This window comes from Vulpes lagopus, chromosome 24 (assembly GCF_018345385.1).
Source record: "Vulpes lagopus strain Blue_001 chromosome 24, ASM1834538v1, whole genome shotgun sequence".
In the NCBI taxonomy this organism is placed as follows: Eukaryota; Metazoa; Chordata; class Mammalia; order Carnivora; family Canidae; genus Vulpes; species Vulpes lagopus.
Genome location: NC_054847.1, coordinates 2,585,200 through 2,604,021, shown reverse-complemented (window position 1 = coordinate 2,604,021; position 18,822 = coordinate 2,585,200). Strand labels below are relative to the sequence as shown.

The 18,822-nt window shown below is 42.8% G+C and overlaps 1 protein-coding gene and 1 non-coding gene across 6 annotated transcripts in view; one reads left to right on the top strand and one right to left on the bottom strand.

The window, feature by feature from the left end:
• The window catches only part of WDR33 (WD repeat domain 33), a 117,178-nt gene extending 98,622 nt beyond the window's left edge, over window positions 1-18,556 (bottom strand). For all 5 annotated transcript variants that reach the window (XM_041739985.1, XM_041739986.1, XM_041739988.1 and 2 more), the window contains exon 1: window positions 18,426-18,556. The gene's annotated coding sequence lies outside the window, so the exon portion shown is untranslated. The remainder of the gene's footprint in view (window positions 1-18,425) is intronic.
• LOC121482212 lies at window positions 3,762-3,864 on the top strand. The gene has a single exon (XR_005985562.1). It is a non-coding gene; the product is annotated as a U6 spliceosomal RNA (small nuclear RNA).
• Window positions 18,557-18,822: the final 266 nt, after the last annotated feature.

Below are 18,822 nucleotides of genomic sequence, written 5' to 3'. Positions count from 1 at the left end.
GGGATCAGGAGAAAGAGCCCCACATTGGTTGTGGAGTCTACTTAAGAACTTTTTCTAGGGGATCCCTGGGTGGCGCAGCGGTTTGGCGCCTGCCTTTGGCCCAGGGCGCGATCCTGGAGACCCGGGATCGAATCCCACGTCGGGCTCCCGGTGCATGGAGCCTGCTTCTCCCTCTGCCTGTGTCTCTGCCTCTCTCTCTCTCTCTCTGTATGACTATCATAAATAAATTAAAAAAAAAAAAAAAAAGAACTTTTTCTAAAAGAAGTGAAGAGGAAAACAAATCTCTAATGAAGTTGTTATGAGTATTCACAATTTTTTTTTTTTTATGATAGTCAGAGAGAGAGAGAGGCAGAGACATAGGCAGAGGGAGAAGCAGGCTCCATGCACCGGGAGCCCGACGTGGGAATCGATCCCGGGTCTCCAGGATCGCGCCCTGGGCCAAAGGCAGGCGCTAAACCGCTGCGCCACCCAGGGATCCCAGTATTTACAAATATTAATGAATAAAAACTGCTTGGTTTTTTTTTTTTTTTTTAAGATTTATTTAATTTGGGATCCTTGGGTGGCGCAGCGGTTTGGCGCCTGCCTTTGGCCCAGGGCGCGATCCTGGAGACCCGGGATCGATTCCCACGTCGGGCTCCCGGTGCATGGAGCCTGCTTCTCCCTCTGCCTATGTCTCTGCCTCTCTCTCTCTCTCTGTGTGTGTGAGATGACTATCATAAATAAATAAAAATAAAAAAAATAAAAATAAAATAAAATGTCTTGCCTGTGTAGATTTAAAAAAAAAAAAAAAGACTTATTTAATTTATTTGACAGAGTGGAAGCATAAGCAGGGACAGCAGCAGGCAGGAGGAGGAGAAGCAGACTCCCAGCAGAGCAGGGAGCCTAACACCTGAGCCCAAGGCAGACGCATAACTGACTGAGCCACTTAGGTGCCCAGTTTACCTTTAAAACAGGTCTCGTGAAAGAAAGAAAAGAAAGAAAGAGAAGAAAGAGAAGAAAGAGAAGAAAGAGAAGAAAGAAAGAAAGAAGAAAGAAAGAAAGAAAGAAAGAAAGAAAAGAAAAGAAAAGAAAAGAAAAAAGAAAGAAAAGAAAAGAAAAGAAAAAGAAAAGAAAAGAAAAGGAAAGAAAAGAAAAGAAAAGAAAAGAAAAAGAAAAGAAAAGAAAAGAAAAGAAAAGAAAAGAAAGCATGTCTCATTGCTGGACTTTTGAATTGTTTTAAAACATAACCTACTAGGGGATCCCTGGGTGGCTCAGCGGTTTCGTGCCTGCCTTTGGCCCAGGGCGCGATCCTGGAGTCCTGGGATTGAGTCCCACGTCGGGCTCCCAGCATGGAGCCTGCTTCTCCCTCTGCCTGTGTCTCTGCCTCTGCCCCCCTCTCTCTCTCTCTCTCTCTCTCTCTCTGTCTATCAAAAATAAGTAAAAATAAAATAAAATAAACATAAGCTACTAAAACTCAAAACTGTACTATTGTTGTGCATATAGCTTTAAGTCAAAAGAATCTTTGCTGCCTTAGGGGGAAAAAAACTTCTCAGCTCCATTTTAGTTTTCTTGATTATTAATAAAAGCTTAAATACTTATTTTTTCCATTTCATTAACCACTTTTACTCCCGCCTCTATGTACATTTACATTCTCTTCACATCTTGTGCATACTGCTTTAGGATATAAATGTATAGGGCAACTTTGCAGCCCGGGTGGCTCAATGATTTAGCGCCGCCTTCAGACCAGGGCCTGATCCTGGAGATAGGGATCGAGTCCCACATCAGGCTCCCTGCATGAAGCCTGCTTCTCCCTCTGCCTGTGTCTCTGCCTCTCTCTCTCTCTCTGTGTGACTATCATAAATAAATAAAAATTAAAAGAAAAAAATAAAAATAAAATAAAATAAATAAAAGGTTATGATGTACCTTATAGAGAAAATACACTTAGATAGGTATGGTTCAGACATGTGCTGTCACTAGTGCTATCAGCCATGAATTCAATGATAATGGATCAACAATATGCATTAAATAAGGTATCTTTGAAAAGAAGCACACAGAAGATTATGTCTCAACTGGCTTTATGCAAATGTCACCTGAGGCTCACAGGAATCTGTGTATGTTTCCCCTAGGAACAACCATTTAGCATTTGCTAGTTCAGGGTCTGCAACTGCCACGAGTAACAAGAATCAACTGGAGTTGGAAACACTTACTATTCAATGGGAAAAACAGAATTGGATGGGATAGAAAGTGAAAGAATGGTCTCATTCTCCTAATCTCTTTCAACTGCAGAACTCAAGTCATATCTTAGAAGCAAGTTCAAGATATACAGACAGCAAAGAGGCACCTGGCTGGCTCAGTCAGTTAAGTGTCTGCCTTCTGGTCAGGTCATGAACCCAGGGTCCTGGAACTGAGCCCTACATCTGACTCCCTGCTCAGGGGGAGCCTGCCACTACCCCTACTTGTGCTCGGTCTCAGTCTCTCTCTCTCAAATAAAATCTTTGGGGGAAAAAAGATAAACAGCAAAGTTGTACTATTCTAATACTATCCGTAATGTATCCACAGAACACCTACCCTTGATGGGTAGGGGATATAGTATCACTTAAGTACAAAGAACATGGGCAGCACTGGTGGCTCAGCGGTTTAGCGCCGCCCTCAGTCCAGGGCGTGATCCTGTAGGCCTGGGATCAAGTCCCACGTCGGGCTCCCTGCATGGAGCCTGCTACTTCCTCTGCCTGTTATCTCTGCCTCTCTCTCTGCATCTCTCTGTATCTCTCATGAATAAATAAATAAAATCTTAAAATAATAAAGTACAAAGAACAAGATACTAAAGAAGCTAACTAGGACTCTATCTAAGACTCTGATACTTCCTTGCCTATGTTGGAGAAATTTTTGATACTTTGATCTCCAAAAACGAAGGAATAAGAAGATTAAGAACCACTAGGGGCGCTGGGTGGCTCAGCTGGTTAAGCTTCTGCCTTTGGCTCAGGTCATGATCCTGGGGTCCTGGGATTAAGCCATATATCTGGCTCCCTGCTCAGCAAGGAGCCTGTTTCTCCCTCTCCCTCTGCCCCTCCCTGCTGCTTGTGCCACTCACTGGCTCACTGTCTATCTCAAATAAATAAAATCTCTTTATAAATAATTTCAGAAAAACATTCTATGATTTAATAGGGATCAATGTAGCAAATAAAAAATTCTGTTTTGCAAAAATTCAGTCAAGTACACAGGCATAAGCAACCAGAGAAAAATAATTTCTGCACATCTGTAACATGAAATTTCATATAATCACTAAAAATCTTGAAATATTTTAAACAGGGCAGCCCGGGTGGCTCAGAGGTTTAGTGCTGCCTTCAGCCTTGTGATCCTGGAGACCCGGGATCAAGTCCCATGTCTGGCTCCCTGCATGGAGCCTGCTTCTCCCTCTGCCTGTGTCTCTGCCTCTCTCTCTCGTGTTCTGTGTAGAGAAATAAAATATTTAAAAATATATTTTTTTTAAACAAACTGCACATGATCCAATGTTAACTGGAAAAATCAGATTGTGAAGGGACACCTGGGTGGCTCAGTGGTTGAGCATCTGCCTTCAGCTCAGGGCGTGATTCTGGGATCCGAGATCGAGTCCCATATTGGGCTCCCTGCAGAGCCCCTACCTTCCTCTGCTTGTGCGTCTGCCTCTCTCCCTCTCTGTCTCTCATGAATGAATAAATAAATCTTAAAAAAAAAAAATCAGACTGTGAATAACTACAATTACTTTAAAAGAACTGTATACTTTTGTGCAAACCCAAAAAATCGTGCTTGCTTCAGCAGTACATATACTAAAAGTGGCCCAATACAGAGATTAGCATGGTCCCTGCATAAGATGACATGTAAATTCATAAAATGTCCCATAAAGCAAAACAAAAGTCCCCCCAAAATGGGAAGAAACGTAGAACAAAAGTAACAAAGCATGAGAGTTACAGTAAAATTTAGTTGTCTTATTTATACATACAGTTTTTCCAAGCTATCCACAACAGCCATGGATTACTATCGTAACAAGGTAGGAGTGTTTTTCTTTTTAAAACACTCTTTTGAAATCTCTAACTTTCCCAAATACTCTCAAAATCATTGTTAGTATATTCGTATACTGATGTTTTCAATTATTTTTGTTAATTTATGCTTACTTATTGTGCTCTATTCAGCAGTCTTTGCACGCTCAAAATATACTCTGTATAATCCTAGAAACATCACACTAGTAAAAAAACCCACATATCTATATATCTAAAATGCAAATTCCATATAAGCAAGGACTGAATGTTTTTAAGATTTTATTTATTTAAAGTAATGGGGAAGGGGCAAAAGGAGAGAAAGAAACAAGCTCCCCACTGAGCAGGAGGAGGTCAGAGCAGGTGGATCCCAGGACCCTGGGATCAGGACGTGAACCAAAGTCAGACATTTAACCAACTGAGCCACCAGCCCCCTAAGACTGAATGTCTTTCATCTCTATATCCCCAAAGCCTTGCACACAGCCTGGCACATGTAAAAAATTGTCACAGATCTATATTAAAATATATACTAAGAGGGTAGCCTGGGTGGCTCAGCGGTTTAGTGCCTGCCTTTGGCCCAGGGTGTGATCCTGAGGTCCTGGGATAGAGTCCCGCATCAGGCTCTCTGCATGGAGCCTGCTTTTCCCTCTGTGTCTCTGCCTCTCTCTCTCATGAATAAATAAAATCTTAAAAAATAAAAAATAAAAAAAAAAAGAGGGACGCCTGGGTGGCTCAGCAGTTGAGCATCTGCCTTCAGCCCAGGATGTGATCCTGGAGACCCAGGATCAAGTCCCACGTCGGGCTCCCTGCATGCAGCCTGCTTCTCCCTCTGCCTGTGTCTCTGCCTCTCTCTCTGTCTTTCATGAATAAATAAATAAATAAAATCTTAAAAAAAAAAAAATCACTATTGGAACACCCAACAATACTTGTTACCTACAGGCTCCACCAATGAATGCTAAAATTACTGTGCAAAAGCTTGAGAACAGTATATTTACATAAGTTCAAAGTATCTCCTCTAAGATATTTATTAATTACAAGGAAAAAATATTAACTATGCAATAGGGAGGATCAGCAAAGTATTGGCTCACAGAACATTAATTTTTCTGTTTCTATTACTACAGGGAATGAGCTAAGAGAATTTTCACCAAATTGAAAGGATATGTTCCAGATAGTCTAAACTTAAAATACAGCCTATGTGTTGCACATAAAAAATTAACATTTTGAGAAGGGGAGAACAATCCTTGAGATACACAAAGAGATGAAGCTCATTTGCCAGAATAACTGTAACAGAGACAATTAATGTAAAAGCCCCTCAAGAGATATGTCTTCTTCGTTAACACTCTTGGACAGAGAAAGCAAATGGTGATTTCAACTACTACTCAATCAGACTGGCATAGCATAGAGGCTTGATTTGCTACTGAGATACTCCTGCAAGCATGTCTTTAAAAGAGTGTATGGAGGCACCTGGATGGCTCTGTCGGTTAAAAGTCAGACTCTATTTCAGCTCAGGTCATGATCCCAGCATCCCGGGATGGAGCCTAGTGTTGGGCTCCCTAACTCAACAGGGAGTCTGCTGCTCCCTCTCCCACTGCCCCTTCCCCCAACTTGTGCACTCTCTAGTAAGTAAAAAAATATATCTTTTAAAAATACATAAAAATTTTACAAATAAAAAATTGAAAGTGTACATATAAAAAATTAAAACATAAGATGACTGCTTTAAATAAACAAGACTAAGGAAACAACCAAATGGAATATTAAAATTCAATCCTGCAGTTTGAAAAACAGCTACCAAAGCGATTCGAATGTAGATCAGATATTATAATAGGGAATTACTACAAATTTTCTTAGATGTGCTACTGCACGTTGCTATTGCACGCTGAAGCATTACGTATCATGACGCCTGCAATTACTCTCAAATAGTTGAAAATACGTATATACATATGTATGAACGCAGAGACAGAATGTTATAGGTTGAATTACATCCTCCCCCCGCCAAAAATCCGTATGTTGAATTCCTAACACTTAGTAACCTTACTGGAGAATAGGGTCACTGCAGATGTTAATAGTTAAGATGAAGCCAAATGGACTAGGATGAGCCTGTAATTCAATAAATAGGATTGGTGTTCTCATAAAAAGGGGAAATTTGGACACATAAAGAATGGAGTCACACTGGTACAAGATAAGCAACTACCAGAAACTAGGAGAGAGGCCTGGAACAGATCCTTCCCTAACATGTCCGAGGGAACAAGGCCCTACAGACATCTTGATCCCAGACACCTAATCTTTAGAACTATAAGACAATAAATGACTATTGTTTAAGCCACTCTGTTATATATAGCAGCCCTAGAAAAATAATAGAAAAACAAAAATACAGCAAAATTTTTGCAAATGTTGAATCTAGGAGGCAAGTATATGGTATTAACTTCTTTCACTTTTGTGTGTATCTAAAGGTTTAATACCTTAGAAATGTGTGAATACTCTGTTCTCTAGTAATCAACACTTTAGTAGCCATTGATAATACTTATCTAGTCAAGGGGCACCTGGCTGGCTTAGTTGGTGGAGCATGCAACTCTTGACCCCCCAGTTGCAAGTTTGAACCCCATGTGGAGTGTAGAGATTATTTAAAAAATAAAATCTTAAAAAAGAATGACACCAAAAGCACAATGAACAAAAGAAAAATATAGGTAAATTGGACATCATCAAAATTATTGTTGTGCTTCAATTACACCATCAACCCACAGAATAAGAAAAATTTTACAAGGACGCCTAGGTGGCTCAGCAGTTGAGTGGCTGCCTTCAGCTCAGGGTGTGATCCCGGGATCTGGGATCGAGTCCCACATCGGGCTCCTTACAGGGAGCCTGCTTCTCCTTCTGCCTATTTGTGTCTGCCTCTCTCTCTCTCTTTCATGAATAAATAAAATCTTTAAAAAAAGAAAGAAAGAAAACTGCAAATCATGTATCTGATAAGGGACCTACAGCATTTAGAATATACAAAGAACTCTGACAATTCAATAATAAAAGACAAACCAATTTTTTAAATGAGGAAAGTATCTGAAAAGAGATTTCTTTAAAGAAGATATATAAATGGCCAATAAGCATTTGAAAAGATGCTCAGGGGCAGCCCGGGGGGGCTCAGCAGTTTAGCACCACCTCGCCACCTTCAGCCCAGGGTGTGATCCTGGAGACCCAGGATCCAGTCCCAAGTCGAGTCCCAAGTCGGGCTTCCTGCATGGAGCCTGCTACTCCCTCTGCTTGTGTCTCTGCCTCTCTTCTCTCTGTGTCACTCATGAATAGATAAATAAAATCTTTAAAAAAAAAAAAAAAAAAGGAAAATAACAAATACTGGTGAGGATTTGGAGAAACCGGAACCCTCAAATACTGCTGGTGGGTCTGCGAAATAGCACAGTCTCTTGAGAAAAGTTTGGAAATTTCCTTAAATACTAAACACAGAATTACCATAACATCCAGCAATTCCACTCCTAGGTTCCTCAAGAGAACCATAGAAGCATTATGTCTACAAAAAAACATACACACATGTTCATACCACCACTATTCATGATAACTAGAAAGTGAAAACAGGGGATCCCTGGGTGGCTCAGCGGTTTAGCGCCTGCCTTTGGCCCAGGGCCTGATCCTGGAGTCCCGGGATCGAGTCCCGCGTCAGGCTCCCTGCATGGAGCCTGCTTCTCCCTCTGCCTGTGTCTCTGTCTCTCTCTCTCTCTCTCTCTATCATAAATAAATAAAACCTTAAAAAAAAAAAAAAAAGGGATCCCTGGGTGGCTCAGCAGTTTTGCGCCTGCCTTTGGCCCAGGGCGTGATCCTGGAGTCCCAGGATCGAGTCCCGTGTCGGGCTCCTGGCTTGGAGCCTGCTTCTCCCTCTCCTCTGCCTGTGTCTCTGCCTCTCTCTCTATGTCTATCATAAATAAATAAAAATAAGTTAAGAAAAGAAAAGAAAAGAAAAGAAAAGTGAAAACAACCCAAACATTTTACTTACTATATTTACTGGTTTACTATTCAGAAACAGTCAGGGGGAAGAAATACAAAGGGAAAAATATGTGGGAATTGGCTCAGATAAGCTGCCACATTCACTGAACCACCAAGCTACTCACATCTCCACACAATCACCAAACTGGAAGCTCTCTGAACCTCATCCATTTGGGTTTTTACAGAGACTTCATTATCTAAGCACGAGTGATTAAATCACTGGCCATTGGCAACTGATCCTATGTCCAACCTCTCTCCTCTCTCTGAGGTTCAGCGGGTGAGACTGAAAGTCCAACCATCTAATCACATGGTTGGTTTTCCTGGCAACCAGCCTCTATCCCACTGGCTTTCCAGAAGTTATCTCATTAACATAAACACAGGTGTGGTTGAAAGAGGTTTGCTGGGGATCCCTGGGGGGCTCAGCGGTTTGGCGCCTGCCTTCAGCCCAGGACCTGATCCTGGAGACCCGGGATCGAGTCCCACATTCGGTTCCCTGCATGGAGCCTGCTTCTCCCTCTGCCTGTGTCTCTGCCTCTCTGTGTGTGTCTCTCATGAATAAATAAAATCTTTAAAAATAAAAAATAAAAAAAGAAAGAGGTTTGTTATGAATGTCAAGACACTTTTATCTCTCTAATCACTTAGAAAATTCCAAGGTTTTAGGAGATCCATGCCAGAAACTGGACAAAGATTGAATATATATTTCTTATCATAAATCACATTGTCTTGGGGTGGGTATGAGAGAGAAGCTCTCAATTGATATGGAATCATTTCTTGGATATACTGCTAGGTGGAAAAAGAAGAGGGGTCACACACAAATAGGAAACATTAAACTTTAAAACTTCTGTGCAGCAAAATATACAATCAATAGAATGAAAAGGCAACCTACAAAATGGGAGAAAATATCTGCAAATCACATTCCTAATAAGGGATTAATTCCAGAATAAAGAATTCCTACAACTCAACAACAAAAAAATCAAATAACCCAATTAAAATTGGGGCAAAGGGGATCCCTGGGTGGCGCAGCGGTTTAGCGCCTGCCTTTGGCCCAGGGCGCGATCCTGGAGACCCGGGATCGAATCCCACATCAGGCTCCCGGGGCATGGAGCCTGCTTCTCCCTCTGCCTGTGTCTTTGCCTCTCTCTCTCTCTGTGACTATCATAAATAAATAAAAAATTTAAAAAAAAAAATAAAAAAGAAAATAAAATTGGGGCAAAGGACTTGAATAAATGATATACACAGGGTGTCTGGGTGGCTCAGTTAGTTAAACGTCTGCCTTCAGTTCGGGTCATGATCCTGATGTCCAGGGACCGAGCCCAGCATCGGGCTCCCTGCTCTGTGGGGAGCCTGCTTCTCCCTCTGCCTCTGCCCTTCTTCTCTCTTGCTCTCTTTCTCTGTCAAATAAATAAATAAAACCCCTAAAAAAAAAAAAAAAAGATGATATACACATACCCAACAAGCATATAAAAAATGTTCAGTATCACTAATCATGAGAGAAATGCAAATTAAAACCACAATGAGGGGGGCACCTTGGTAGCTCAGTTGGTTAAATGTCCACCTTCAGCTTAGGTTATGATCTCAGGGTCCAGAGATCAATCCCCACATTGGGCTCCCTGCTCAGTGGGTAGTCTGCTTCTCCTCCTCTTTGCCCCTCCCCCTGCTCATGTGCACTCTCTCTCAAATAAATAAAATCTTAAAAAAAAAAAAAAAGAAACAATGAGTTATCACCTCACACCTATTAGAATAACTACTATCAAAGAAAGAGGAAATAAGTGTTGGTGAGAACGTGGAGAAATTGGAACCTTTTTATACTACTAGTAGGATTGTAAAATGGTATTATCACTATGGAAAATGGGATGGAAGCTCCTCAAAAAATTAAAAATAGACTACCATACAATCCAGCAATCCTACTTCTGAGTATATATTCAAAAGAATTGAAAACAGGATCTTGAAGAGACATATGGACACCATGCTCATAGCAGCACTGTTCACAATAGCCAAAAGGTGGATGAGCCATGGATGAATGGATAACCATAATGTGAGATGTGCATACAATGGAATATTGTTCAGCTATCAAAGGAAGAACATCCCGTCACATGCTACAACATGGACGAACCTTGTGGAATTATGCTAAATGCAGTAAGCCAGATACAAAAAGAAATAATGCATGATTTCAATCATGTGAGGTATCTAAAGTAGCCAAACTCATAGAAACATAAAGTGGAAGAGTGACTGCTACGGGCTGTAGGAGGGAGAAATAGGGAGTTGTTCTGTGAGCAAGGAGCTTGTTTTGCAAGATGAAAAAAGTTTCCAAATCTGTGGCACAACAATATGAACATACTTAACACTAGTGAACTGAATACTTAAGAACTGGTTAAGAAGATAAAATTTGAGGGGATCCCTGGGTGGCTCAGCGGTTTAGCATCTGCTTTTGGCTCAGGGCGTGATCCTGGAGTCCCAGGATCCACTCCCACATCGGGCTCCCTGCATGGAGCCTGCTTCTCCCTCTGCCTGTGTATCTGCCTCTCTCTCTTTCTCTCTGTGTCACTCATGAACAAATAAGTAAAATCTTTAAAAAAAAAAAAAAATAGGCAGCTGGGTGGCTCAGTGGTTAAGTGCCTGCCTTTGGCTCAGGTCATGGCCCTGGGGTCCTGGGATCTGAGGCCTGCATCAGGCTTCCTGCAGGGAGCCTGCTTCTCCCTCTGCCCCTCTCTCTCATGAATAAATAAAATCTTTTTTAAAAGGGGCGGGGGGATGATGTTCTTAAGGGAAAAGGTGCATGACATCCATGACTCTAGATGGTTCAGAAAAAAATACAAGGGATGGGAGAAAGGAAGGGAAGGAGGGAAAAGCAAATGTGACAAAATGTTAATAAGTGAATAGTGATGAAAAGCACATGGGAGTTTTTTGTACTATCATTCCAACAACACTCTAAGTTTGTATTTATTTCAAAATTTAAAAGTTTAAAATATGAAAAGTGGAAACTTTTTTTTTTTTACAGAAAACAGCTAATAAGTGTAAATAACAGAGTTAGAAAACCCCCAATGAAACAAATGACTGGACCAACGATAATAATCAACCACTAGGTGAAAGGGAAAATGTACTTTTACAATGAAGAAATCTGGCGGGCATCACACTAAGCAAGGAAACTTAGCATTGTAAACAATGGGGCAAACTAATATGTGGCAGTTTCCACCACCTTATTTATGGATCCTCACTAGCAGGAGGAGAACCAGACATTCTGTTGTTCCTGATGTATGACAATATAAATTATATGTTATCACCTATAAAGTATCTGTGCCAAACACGTTTGACCCAAATTTAATCAAGCCTCTCTAGACCTAACTTCCATCCTATAGGAAATAAAAGGAATTAACGAAACCAGTTAAAAGACATTTTAAGCATTCAATCAGAAAATTCCTAATGTGTAACACTCTTGACTTTTTGTCAATGCTAGGGCAGCCCGGGTGACTCAGCGATTTAGCACCACCTTCAGCCCAGAGTGTGATCCTGGAGACTCAGGATCAAGTCCCACATCAGGTTCCCTGCACGGAGCCTGCTTCTCCCTCTGCTTGTGTCTCTGCCTCTCTGTGTCTCTCATGAATAAATAAAATCTTAAAAAATAAAAAATTTAACGCCAGAGACTTAATGCTAACTACCTTAGGCATAATAAGGTAATAAGGTATGCCTTAGATATTATGTTTTTAATATTGCCTTCAGTGGGGCAGCCCAGGTGGCTCAGCGGTTCAGCACTGCCTTCAGCCCAGGGCATGATCCTGGAGACCCAGGATCAAGTCCCACATCAGGCTTCCTGCATGGAGCCTGCTTCTCCCTCTGCCTAGGTCTCTGTCTCTCTCTCAGTGTCTCATGAATAAATAAATAAATAAAATCTTAAAAAAAAAAAATACTGCCTTCAGTGGAGTCTGGTTTAAAATTAAAAAGTGTGGAAGAATTATATTTTTTAATTTTTTTTAAGATTTTTATTTATTTATTCATGAGAGAGAGAGAGAGAGAGAGGCAGAGACACAGGCAGAGGGAGAAGAAGGTTCCTCGTAGGGAGCCCAATGCAGAACTTGATCCTGGGACCCAGATCACACCCCAAGCTGAAGGCAGATGCGCAACCGCTGAGCCACCCAGGCGTCCCATTTTTTAAAGATTTTTTTTATTTTCTTATTCATGCGAGACACACAGAGAGGCACAGACATAAGCAGAGGGAGAAGAAGGCTCCCTGCAGGGAGCCCCATGCGGGACTTGATCCAGGGACTCCAGGATCACACCCTGAGCCGAAGGCAGACGCTCAACTACTGAGCCACCAGGGCATCGCAAGAATGACATAATCTTAAAGAGATACATCATGAGATATTTAGGGGACAAAGAGCATGATATGTGCTACTTAATTTCAATTGATTGTTGGAGGAGGAGGTAGATAGAGGGCTAAAGCAAATGGTTAACTGTTAGTAACAGGTAAATCTACATGAAAAGTTAATAGGTGTTCATTCTTGCAACTATTCTGGATGTTTGCAATTTCACATAAAAGATGGGGGGAGAGTTAACAGAATATTCTACATACAAAGAAAGGGAAATTGGGGCAGCCCAGGTGGCTCAGCGGTTTAGCACCGCCTTTCAGTCCAGGACGTGATCCTGATCCTGGAGACCTGGGATCGAGTCCCATGTCAGGCTGCCTGCATGGAGCCTGCTTCTCCCTCTGCCTGTGTCTCTGCCCAACCCCCCTCTGTCTCTCATGAATAAATAAATAAAATCTTTTAAAAAGGGGGGGGGATTGTCCCTTAAAAGTATCTAAGTGGGACAGTGAATACAGCAGGTGCCTGTAACAAACTCAGCCTCAGCACAGTTTTGCACTTATCATCCCACCCAAGGAACTACTCAAAACAGGTAAGGCATTGTGCCAAGTACTACAGGGCACAAAGTAACAGGAGACAACCACACACACCCTAGGCTAACTGGAGAGAGGAGTTACAAATAAGGGAAAAGTGACTTAAGACCTCATTAATGGTATGATATTTAGCTGGATTTTGAGGAATGGATATGATATGAATGGTCTGAGAGGAGGGAGACAGGCAAAGAGCTTTCAAGTAAAGGCTAAGGAGCAGAAATAAACCAGATCTGTGTGAAAACGGATCCAGCAGTTATGAGGAAAGGTTCTGTAGAAAACCCACTTATTCCATCATTTCTCAATTTTTATACTGCCTAGCTTTATGAATACAAAAATATAAGGCAATGAGGGCTCCTAGGTGGCTGAGTGGGTGAGCATCTGCCCTTTGGCTTGGGTCATGATGCCGGGGTCCTGGGACTGAGTCCCGCACTGGGCTCCCCACGAGGAGCTTGCTTCTCCCTCTGCCTATGTCTCTGCCTCTCTATGTCTCTCATGAATGAATCTTTAAAAAAAATATATATATATATAATATATATAATATGAAAATGAAGTATCTGCCTTCAAAGAGGCTCACAAAGTAGTGAAGATACACAAAATACATTAATTAGAGATATGCACAAAATGCTTTAATAACACAGGGAACAGAATAGCTTACCAGAGGAATGAGACTAAATATTTAACAAAGATATTTGAGTTAATCTTTAAAAACTGAAAAAGGGGGAGGGGAGGCAAAAAGGTGACAGGAGTCAAAAGTACAAACTTCCAGTTAAAATTAAGCCATGGAGATGTAACATACAGCATAGTGACTATAGTTAATAATACTATATTGCATATATGGAAGTTGCTAAGAGAGGAAATCTTAAAAGTTATCAAAAGAAAAAAATTCGTGACTGTTTCGCAACGGATGTTAACTACATTTATTGAAGCCATCATTTTACAATATATACAAATATTGAATCATTATGTTGTATACTTTGAACTATTATGTTACCTGTCAATTATACCTCAAAAAAAAAAAAAAGAAAAGAAAAGAAAATGACCTCGCCAATTAAATTCAAGTCACAGGAAGAAAAAAATGCCAAAATTTACTAAATGCTTACTACCTATCACTCTTTCATGTTTGAAATAACTATTCTAAACATTCTTATACATAAGGAAATTGAAGTTCAGAGTTTAATTAACTGACCCAATATAAAAAAGCTGGTTAGTCGTGAGCCTATTTATTTATTTATTTATTTATTTACTTATTTATGTATGTCACATAGAGAGAGAGAGAAAGAGGCAGAGACACAGGTAGAGGGAGAAGCAGGCTCCATGCACCGGGAGCCCGACGCGGGACTCGATCCCGGGTCTCCAGGATCGCGCTCTGGGCCAAAGGCAGGCGCAGACTCACATTTAAATCTGTCTGCAGGGATCCCTGGGTGGCTCAGTGGTTTAGCGCCTGCCTTCAGCTCAGGGCGTGACCCCTGAGTCCCCGGATGGAGTCCCACATCGGGCTCCCTGCATGGAGCCTGCTTCTCCCTCTGCCTGTGTCTCTGCCTCTGCATGGAGCCTGCTTCTCCCTCTGCCTGTGTCTCTGCCTCTCTCTGTCTCTCATGAATAAATAAATAAAATCTTTAAAAAATAAAAATAAGATAAATAAATAAACCTGTCTGCAGCTGAAAGCCATGACCTTTCTAATACTAACCTGCTCTGAGAATTTATAAGCTCTCAAACTATGACTATACAGTACAATACAAACATTATGAAGTCAGTCCTCCACCAGAAAATATTACTAAAATGTTCAAGGACCAGAAAGGAGGAGAGTAACGTGGGTACGACTTTCCAACACACTTAAGAGTTTCTGCGTCTAGAACTAATTCAAGTCTTTTGCAATGGGAACAGAAACGTTACCAGAGTGTGTTCAAAGAGAAAAGGTGTTTTTTTTTTAATTTCTCTATTTTTTAAGATTTTATTTACTCATTCATGGGAGATACAGAGAGAGAGGCAGAGACACAGGCAGAGGGAGAAGCAGGCTCCATCCAGGATCACGCCCTGGACTGAAGGCAGCGCTTAAACCGCTGAGCCACCCTGGGCTGAAGGCGGCGCTAAACCGCTGAGCCTCCGGGACTGCCCATGTTCAAAGAGAAAAGTTTTTAACCCTATGTCAAAGACCCAAAAAAAAAAAAAAAAAAAAAAGGCATTTTTAAGCATTAAAACTATGGCCTGGCAACTTACTCGTCACACAACATATTACAGCAACAGAGAAACCTTCAGCATTCCACTAAGAAGAAGAAGAAAAATAAATACATACATACATACATACATAAATAAGATAGATAGATAGATAGATAGATAGATAGATAGATAGATAGATAGATAGAGGGATCCCTGGGTGGCGCAATGGTTTGGCGCCTGCCTTTGGCCCAGGGCGCGATCCTGGAGACCCGGGATCGAATCCCACATCGGGCTCCCGGTGCATGGAGCCTGCTTCTCCCTCTGCCTGTGTCTCTGCCTCTCTCTCTCTGTCTGTGACTATCATAAATAAAAATAAAAATAAAAAATTTTAAAAAAAAAAGATAGATATAGATAGATAGATAGACAGACAGACAGATAAAGTGGGGATCCCTGGGTGGATCAGCGGTTTGGTGCCGGGCTTTGGCCCAGGGCGCGATCCTGGAAACCTGGGATCGAGTCCCACGTCGGGCTCCCTGCGTGGAGCCTGCTTCTCCCTCTGCCTGTGCCTCTGCCTCTCTCTCTCTCTCTCTCTATATATATATATATCATGAATAAATAAATTTTAAAAAATCTTTAAAACAATAAAAAATAAATGAATGAATGAATGAATAAATAAACAGACATAACATCTTACAAGCAAAACTTTCAACACAAATAAAATCTTGGAATATGGGATCCCTGGGTGGCTCAGCGGTTTAGCGCCTGCCTTTGGCCCAGGGCACGATCCTGGAGTCCCAGCATTGAGTCCTGCATCGGAATCCTTGCGTGGAGCCTGCTTCTCCCTCTGCCTGTGTCTCTGCTTTTCTCTCTCTCTCTCTCTCTCTCTCTCTCTCTCTCTCTGTGTGTGTGTCTCTCATGAATAAATAAGTAAAATCTTTAAAAAACAAAAAAAATCTTGGGATATTTGACAGAAAACTGAGGCAATCCAGAATCTTAAAACAACAAATCTGCAATGCTTAAACAAGTGGTAAGTTCATGACATTTAAGTAAATATATGTTGATAATGAAAATTTCTAGCCTACAATTACTACTTTATCTAAAAACAGTCGTAGGGATCCCTGGGTGGCGCAGCGGTTTGGCGCCTGCCTTTGGCCCAGGGCGCGATCCTGGAGACTCAGGATCGAATCCCACGTCAGGCTCCCGGTGCATGGAGTCTGCTTCTCCCTCTGCCTGTGTCTCTGCCTCTCTCTCTCACTGTGTGCCTATCATAAATAAATAAATTAAAATTTAAAATAAATAAATAAATAAAAATAAAAACAGTCGTAAAAGTCCTAATTTTTTTGCTAAGCAACCTCAAAAGGATTCCATATATATTCATAAGCGACTTTTACCAGTATTTCTGTCAATATATTCATAGTTTTAAAACTTTACTATAACTTTACTTCCTTATTCAGAAATATGAAAGTTTGAACTTGGACAATAAATAACGTGTTTTTCCCAAAGTAATGTGAGAAATATGGAGTTATTACTTAACAAAAAAAAAAAAAAAGAAAAAAAACTATGAATAAGCATCGTAAGTGGCTAGTAAAAGACTAATTAAAGCCTTAGGTCAAGATAAAACCGTGATGGCAAAAATCGGACCTTGGACATTTTAATATTTTTCACCAACCAAAGAATTCAAGTCATCAACATCATAAAGATTTGCAACTAAATCATTATGATGTAAGGCCAACTTTCTTTTTTTTTTTTTTTTTTTTTTTTTTAATTTTATTTATTTATGATAGGCACACAGTGAGAGAGAGAGAAGCAGAGACATAGGCAGAGGGAGAAGCAGGCTCCATGCACCGGGAGCCCGACGTGGGATTCGATCCCGGGTCTCCAGGATCGCGCCCCGGGCCAAAGGCAGGCGCCAAACCGCTGCGCCACCCAGGGATCCCAAGGCCAACTTTCTAACAATATTCTTACCACGTGTAAGAAAAATTAATATTTTCCGTAAATTTCAATAAGATAGACTACAGAGCTTCAAGCTCTGCGCAAACTCAAACTGGCACAGTACTTTATATTCTAGGCAAGGAGACCAATTAAAACGTGCAAAAGTATCTTAGGGTAATTAAACATGGGCGTCAACTGCAATTACGAGGTGCGCCTGCGTGGCCCAGGAGGTTAAGCATCTGCCTCCGGATCCCGAGATGCAGCCCCACGTGGGGCTCCCAGCTCAGCGAGGAGTCTGCTTGTCCCTCTACTTCTCCCTCTGCCCCTCCCCCCCCCATGCTGTCTCAGTCTCTCTCAAATAAAATCTTTTAAAAATGCAGTTAGGATTAGGAAGGGGGAAATGCCACCGTGGGAACAATGAGCGTGCTCCGTTTGAACAGTCCCTAAAAGTCGTCCGAATTAAACAGTCCTACCACCGCCTGCATCACTTTCAACAGGCAAACAAACGCTGCGCGCGCTGGATGTCCGGAGGGTTCTTAGAAGTCAACTCAGCGCTCCCAGGAGGTGGGTGTTCCTTTAACACGGGGTGTTTTGTTCACGCTCAGGTGTCTTCCAAAGTTCCTGAACAGCTAAAGTCACGTGTGCAGAAATTACTTCCAAACATTCACGACGGGCTTGCCGCACGGAATCGCTAACTTTTCCCGTCTGGTTTACAGAGACCCAATTACGGAATTCCCTACCGACCTACCTTCCTCTTTCCTCGGAACAGTCACGAACCACAAGGGTTACAACCGCTTAGCATCAACATTTATTTCCTTTTCCAAAAACAGGGTTTTCTCTGAGATCCTAAACGTCTGGCTGTCAGAAAGCGACTTAGGAACAAAAGCGGAGAGGCGGACGGAGCTAGCGCGGGGGCACCGGCGGTAGCAGGTTGAAAGCAAAGAAAACGGGAACTTTTCCGGAGGAGACTTTCTTGCTTGTCAAACGGTGGGTTTACCCCTGTTACAAACACCCACTTCGAGCGACGGTACCACCGAGACTCCGCCTGCCGCGGCTTCACAGGTTTCGCAGGAACTTCCCGAGACCCCTTGAAACCACGTTTCCATTCGATTGTCGGCTCGATGTCCCGGCTCTCCCGCCCCCAGGCTCCAGCTAACGCGTCTCCCTCCTCCAAACTTCACGTCCCATCCGTGGCCTACCCGACTAACGTCTCGTCGCCACCAGTTCCCGGCCAAGGGCCTCAGTCCTGCGTGCCCCTTCCTACCCGGCCTGCCTCGAGCCTCCAGCTCCCTCCCCTAGAGCTCGGACCAGCCTCAGAGCGCGCTCCCGACCACAATCCTCCCGGCTCACCCAACCTGTCCCCAGGCGCCCCTCCAGGCCCCCAAAGCACGCAACGGCCGAGCCTGAAAATGGCGGAAAGTGCCTCGGCCTGCTGCGGGCTGGGGGTGCCGTGCGGCAGCTGCACTCACCCGCCGGCGCCGAGCAGAGCTCCCAACGAACGGCGAACGAAGGGGTCGTCCTCGCTGTCGGGAACGTCTCTCCCGCCCGGCCTCTTCCCTCCGCCCCTCTCAATCCCTCTCCTCCAAAGCAGCAGCCGCCATCTTCCCCTACGAGCCCCCGAGCGCACGCCCTGGCGTCATCGCGCACCGTCGAACGTCATACGTCATGCGCGCCTGGGGCGCCTGGCTCCGGCGGCCTCCGTCTGCGCAGGTGCCTAGGTAAGGGGCGGGGCCGGGCCGGGTCCCCACGCGGCTTCGCTGCGGGCTCCCTTTGTTCCCGCGGAGAGGAAGTGTGCGCCGCCCCCGGAGGACGGCTGAGGCCTTCCGGCTTCCCTCACCCCGGGGGCTCCGCTTGGTGCCCTGAAAC